At 42.6% G+C, this 6,365-nt stretch overlaps 1 long non-coding RNA gene across 1 annotated transcript; it reads right to left on the reverse strand.

The window, feature by feature from the left end:
- Positions 1–1,223: 1,223 nt before the first annotated feature.
- LOC118318408 lies at positions 1,224–4,655 on the reverse strand. The gene is made up of 2 exons (XR_004795710.2): positions 3,064–4,655; positions 1,224–2,717 (listed from the first exon to the last, which is right to left on the reverse strand). It is a non-coding gene; the product is annotated as an uncharacterized LOC118318408 (long non-coding RNA).
- Positions 4,656–6,365: the final 1,710 nt, after the last annotated feature.

The raw sequence follows: 6,365 nt of genomic DNA on the forward strand, positions 1-6,365 counted from the left end.
TTAGTCTATATGCAGTGTAATGGTATATGGTAGGATTACTGTGACCCTCGGAGGTGCTGCGGCACAGCGGTGTGGTGTTTGTCAAGACTGTCTGTCCTCGTCCCTGCGGGCTGCTGCGACTTGTAATCGGAACAGTTAGTCACACAGAGCTAAGCCAGATCCCAAACCTTCACACTGTTAATCCGAGAAAAAAAAAAAAAAATTGGGGTCCCCCATATAGAATATCCATTTTGAAAAATAAAAATAGAAAACTCTCAAGGTTCCTCTCTGTTTCATCTTCACAGTAAAACAAAAACAAAAAAAGTTTTTTTTTGTCTCACGGACAAAGAGTTAGAGACATTTTTCTTCCAATTAAGGAAGTTTTTCTCTGACAAAATAAAAAATATATATAGCCTGAACTACGAAGTAAATAACTGCTCACTGGAGGATGACATATCCGAACACTCAGTAAAGAGGATGACACCACACTGAACCAGAGAAAAAAAATTGCTTATAGTATATAATCAAGCTAAATTGCTCTGAAGAAATTGTACCAATCAAATTTTGGCACTTGGGGATTCATGGGGGTGTAACAAGGAATACCAGAACTACAGTGGACTAAATTGGAAAATGAAATTGTAACTGATTTGCTGATAATTATGAATGGTATTATATAGTTATCTTTGCACAAATTCTTAAATGTACAACACAATGTAACACAATAAACCTAGAGAAAAATAAAAATAATGAAAAAGAACAATTAAGTTATTTCATTATGAAGCACATCTAAAAAACAAGCAGCCTGCAGAAACGAGGAAACAACACAACAAAATAGGAAGATCAGTCTAAATGACAAAGAAACAAATAATAATAAAGAAATAAGATCCCAACACACTTAGATCCAAGGAATGAAGGGGTGTTTTAAGATGTGGTTTAAAAACAGGCAGTGTATGGGGCGGCCTGACAGGAAAAGGCAACTTGTTCCACAGTTTGGGGGATACAACGGCTCCCTGTGCCCAAACTGTGATCTTGAGACAACAAGAAAATGTTATAACTTTTAAGCATGAATCTGTTTTATAGCCACGTGTGACAGTTCATTCCTTCATTTGCTATTTTTGATGGAACTGCATTTATGTTCACCACGGCTGTTCTGATATTGTTAAGTTTATTGTATCATTCCTGTACTCTAGCCGCTTATTTTATTCCCCTTAGTCATAAAAAAAAAGAAAAAGGAAAAGGGCAGATCAAAGGTGTGCAGTTGCTTTTTAATTTTGGGAGACTTCTGCATCCACCTGCATCGTAAAATAGTTTGTGATCCTCTGTGTTGCTCTTTGAGTTGTTTATGATGACATGATGACAAGCCAACTCTTGGCTCGAGTTTGTTTTGGAATGAGTAGCATGTCTAGTAATTTATTCTTGCCAAAACCAACTGAAAATTGAATTGAGAATGAGCAGCCATATTGCAGTATGAGAGAGCACATACACACGCATGCACAATGCCTCACAAAATGTAGTCATTCTTATGACAAATCTGCAGCCTGCCCCCCCCCCCCCAAAAAAAAAGAAATACAGGCAACATCTCCATTTTGCCTTGGGAGCCTGTTGCTCATCCCTCATAACCTCTTCCTAAAATGGAAACTGTTGTCGCTTGTTGCTTACGCTGTCGTGATTTGTGGTCTGCTGCTCTTGGGGCTGATTCACATTCATGTGATAACACACTATGTCATGCCACTGCATGCCTCAGCACTGACAGTGTGGGGCCAAGACCGCTTGTCTGTCATCAGCATCCACTGACACAACATGGCCTCCACCCACACAGACCTGAAGGAGGGACCGTGTGCAAAACAAGTACAGTGTCTCCTTTGAGCTCCCAAACAAATTCCACGGCGCTTAATCACCAGAGTCACCGCTTTTGAAGACGAGCAGGGAATCTTAGTTGTGTGTCGTGTTTATGTGTGTGCGTGCACGCGGTGACAATAGTTTGTGTTTGCTCAACTGGATAAGTGAATACAGAATTTTGGGCTTGAGTGGGTGTGTGTGTGTTAGAGAATCTGTTTTGTGGTCTGTGAGAGTAGACATCAAAGTGTATTTTTTATGTCTCTGTGTGTGTGTCTGTGTGTGTGTGTGTGTATTCTTCTATGCGGGTCTGCATGTATTCGGAGTATGCCTACATGTCTTGGTGAACACATTGCACTCACTTCTCCTCTCATGCTTTCAAGAAAGTTTCCACAAGGGACCGTGATACCCTCCGTTACCCACTCCAGCACAAAAGTGGTGTTTGCAGCGAATCCCTGTTTTCTCAACTGGCTGCATCCGCCGGGGAAACAGAACACATTCTACAAACAAGCAGGAGAGACACTTCGACAAAACAGACTACAAACAGCGAGCACGGGCACAGGAGTGCTGATAACATCGTTCTCTCTCTTCATCTCTTTTCCATCCGGTGCTATCTGTCACTGTTTGTCATTTTGTCTTGGGCATTTTCTGCTGTTCTGTGTGAATGTTCTGAAGTTTCCCATGGGTGCTGATAGGGGGGGGGGGGGGGGATCCTGGCAACATTTCACATAGACTTCTCAAGGTTGCAGGACCTTCCTTTCTCCTCTCTCCAGCGGCAGCCCACTTTTGCCTTTCATTACCTCTTTGTCTTCCTCTCCTTCTCCTTTTGCCCTTCCTTTTCTCTTCCTTTTCTTCATCAGAACTTCGGCAGAAACGGGAGCTCTGTGGTCTCCTCCTATGCGCTGGGGGCAAAGGTGCTCTAGATTAAAAAGGAACCTCGGAAATTGAATTCACACTTGATGAAACAAACAGATTTGCATGTGTCTATCCGCCTGAGACGGGGGTGGCCAGCTCCAGGCAAAGAACTGTCCCACCTCTGAACAGTGTAATGCGCTAAACTAATTAATGGGCTGTTATCGGAGAAATGTGTCGCAGAGTTTGAGGTGAGGCAATGTAGAGCGCCGCGACCCCGGTCCAATAAAGGTCGAGGTCCTCTGCTAATAGGATAGAACTGGGCCATTTCTAAACATAACGGAAGTTTTCAAACTAAATTTGGCGCACAGAATTTCCAGGAGTGCCGGGTGTTACCTTTTGATTAAATCCGCCTTTTTCATATCTCACAGAGCAAAGACTGGTACGAGTCCTGTTGGGCTCTTTTCTCGTCAAAAGGCTTACATTGTCATTTCTTTGTATTTTGGTGGCAATATGTAAAGTCTTCAGGCTGCTTTGAAGCCATATTGTGGTGACAGCTGTGCATTTGAGTTGACAGCCGAGTCTAATATGCCGTTCCCTCTCTCATCAAAGGACGTCTTTCCTCGAATCACATCGACATAGAAATTACAGTGATCGCGTGTTAGAATTCTTTGTGCTCCAGGTGCGTTTATGCGATGCATCATCTTCATTTGTTGCCCTTCGGCCCCGACTGGTGGCGTTATTTAATGACAGCTATTTCTGTAACAGCTCAGGCCGCACAGCACCACCGCAGGACCTCTTCACATAGTGTTTTGTTGGCCTTTGCGGATGCCTCCCTGCTGAGGTCAGCGGGGATATCGGTCGAGCATCGGCGACCACAGATAAACTCCCCTTTTTTTCCCTGGGCATGATGGGAAGGCTCATGGGACCAGCGAGGGCAGACAGACTGACGATGCTTCCCCTCCCTCTCTGTCCCCTCTGCTATTTACCAGGCGGAGGTCCCATCCAAGCAGGAATTTCACACCCTATTGAAAATGTGGCTTCTGTCAGCTGCCGCTGGAACACCCATAAACAGCGGCTCATCCTTCCTTCCGTCACTCCCTCGTGTCCCTCTCTGTCTCCCCAAGCCTTACATTCATTCTCCAAGGGGGTTCTGCCTTGTACGTCGTCAAAAGAAAAGTCAGGGTCCAGACTCTTTAATCAAGACTCGATGGTTGGTCGGGGATGTATGGCTGAGGTGTGGTCATGTTTTTAAGGTGCTCTGTTGGTTTAGCAGGGGGAGGAACTGATGAGTGTCAAAAACAAACAAACTGAGAAGCCGTGTGAAGTTACGGAAAGGAAATGAACTTTGGCAGTTCTCCGTTGTAGGCATTAGGACGGTGTGCATGTCGCTAATGTCCAGGTCAACATTTGGACAGGTTGTTTGTCAACCACCTGCAAAACAGGTTTCATTTTTGACACTGACTTTCCAAGCCAGGTTGAGGCTGCAATGCATCTAATATGGGTTTTCACAGCTAACCAATATGCCATGAAGATGTTAACCACTTAGTTTTGCCCTCCCTCTTCATCAGGGTGTTAGGGCTAAAAATGGAGGAGGAGTTTTTGGTATTTTTTGTACCAGACCTTTAAAAAATGCCCAACCATTCAGTCAGACCTAGTTATAAATCCTCAGAGATGAATATTGAAGAGAGATTTTCTCACCATGTAGAGCTAGGGGTGAAATAAGAGAAGGGGTTGGTTAGGAGGAAGAAGGCCACAGTCGTGCCCATGCTTCTTCTCGGAAGCTAACCATTCACTCACACACACACACACACACACACACACATACACACACCTTTCCGATGTTGAATGAGGGGTGTGGGTCATGGAGGGGTGATTGGTCTCAGGGGAAGGAACACTGAAAACAATATTGACAGTGAAATCCAAACGAAGAAAACTTGCAGTGTGACAACAAAATACAGCAAATATTTCATAAGGAGGTTGTATAATTATTTCCTTACCTCTTAAGACTGCCAAATTAACATCTGAAATGAAAGCTCACTTATACGTCTTCTTCCAACACACATCGTAACCGATAGTCTATAAAGGACAAGGAACTGGCAACTGGTTGTATATGTAATGTACAACCTGTCATACCTAAATAATTCTACCTCCATGATTGTTGTTCTAAATGAGGGCGAGACAAATACCTTTGACTGAGACTGTCACAAAATGTCTCTCATCACACAAAAGTGTTCCTTCCTGAGGGGAAGAGGTCACATCCTCTCCTGCAATGAGACGCGTGCTGCGGGGAAGAGGAGTGTCGCTTTCTCCTCTCTGTGTGTATACGTGTCAATGTGAACACCAAGACAAGGTTGATTAAAGGTAGACTTCGCATTTTTATTTTACATTTGTGATCAATAGACAGATTTTTTTGGGGGGGGGATACCACAAAGTTTCCAATAGCAAAGCCCAAGTGTAGAAATAATCTGGCTTGTATAAAATACATAGAACATTTCACCACTGCACCACCTTGTATATTGTCGAGTGCTGTGCTTTTGATACTTATACTGATACAGATATCAATAGCATCTGATAGTGAATATTGAATAACTGAATTCTAAAATTGTTTGAAATATGCCTTTTAGTTTAAAGTTTCACATTTAACAGTGATCGATATATAAAATTAAATGATTTGCACTGTAAAGATTCTATTATTTAAGAAAGGGTAAGATAATACTGTTTGTTTAATTCTTGTTGGTTCTTTAGGTTTAACATAGCATTAGTGTCTTTACTTTACTGGCCAATGTCTAATTTTAGGAGATAAATGTAATCTCTGATTAAAAAACTTCCCACATTCTTTCACACAGAACTGGGTCATTCTCAAAAAAAAGAATACAACCTAAGCTAGCCATATAAAGATTAAAGGTTAGAAAATAAAACTAAAAGGAAAAAAAAGATCAGAGGCTGGCTCCTTTGCTTCAGAAAAGTTAAACCTGAAACAGTCATATGCTATGCTACTTGAAGCTTGACTAATACCATATTGCCATGGAAACAGATTTTTTTTTGTTGCTCTCATAGAGGCTTTTATTTTATTCATTCATTTATGTATTTATTTATTTAGCCTTTTCAGTAGATACTGTTTGAAGGAACACACTTGCACAATTCTTACAAGATGCCCAAGAGCAAGGGTTCTGGTAGAGGTGCGTTAGGTTCACCTCAAACGTGATTAAAGATGGGGTCAGGGATGGCAGGAACAGCTAAATGAGATGGAATGAAATTGGTGGAGTGGGAAAGAGTTAATTAGCTTAATAAGATTGGAGAGACAGGGAGTGGTTGGACCAAAGGATGTGAGGAGCGGGGGTAGGGCTGATGCTCTGGAGGGGGTTGCTGTGCCGTGCCGTCGCGAATCTCCGGGAACATGCCAGAGGTACAATAGGGGTGCTAATCTGGCAAATTGAAAGGTGCTCGCAGGGAGGGGTGTGGGTATGGGAGGGGCAGTTGGGCTCCCATCCCTGGAATGAGAAAAAACAAATTAAATTTTCAGAGTCTCAGAATATTCCCCCTTCCACCCAACACTTGTTTCCTTGATTGAATTTGTGCCTGTTGGTTCAGGAGGGAGAGGGCTATGAAGGTAAAATTATGTCCAACATTTTGTAAGGTGCGTTATAGTCACATTGGTCTTAGTTAATTTATTTAAATGACAATGTGGCCTCTGG

Source organism: Scophthalmus maximus, chromosome 13 (genome assembly GCF_022379125.1).
Source record: "Scophthalmus maximus strain ysfricsl-2021 chromosome 13, ASM2237912v1, whole genome shotgun sequence".
Classification (NCBI taxonomy): Eukaryota; Metazoa; Chordata; class Actinopteri; order Pleuronectiformes; family Scophthalmidae; genus Scophthalmus; species Scophthalmus maximus.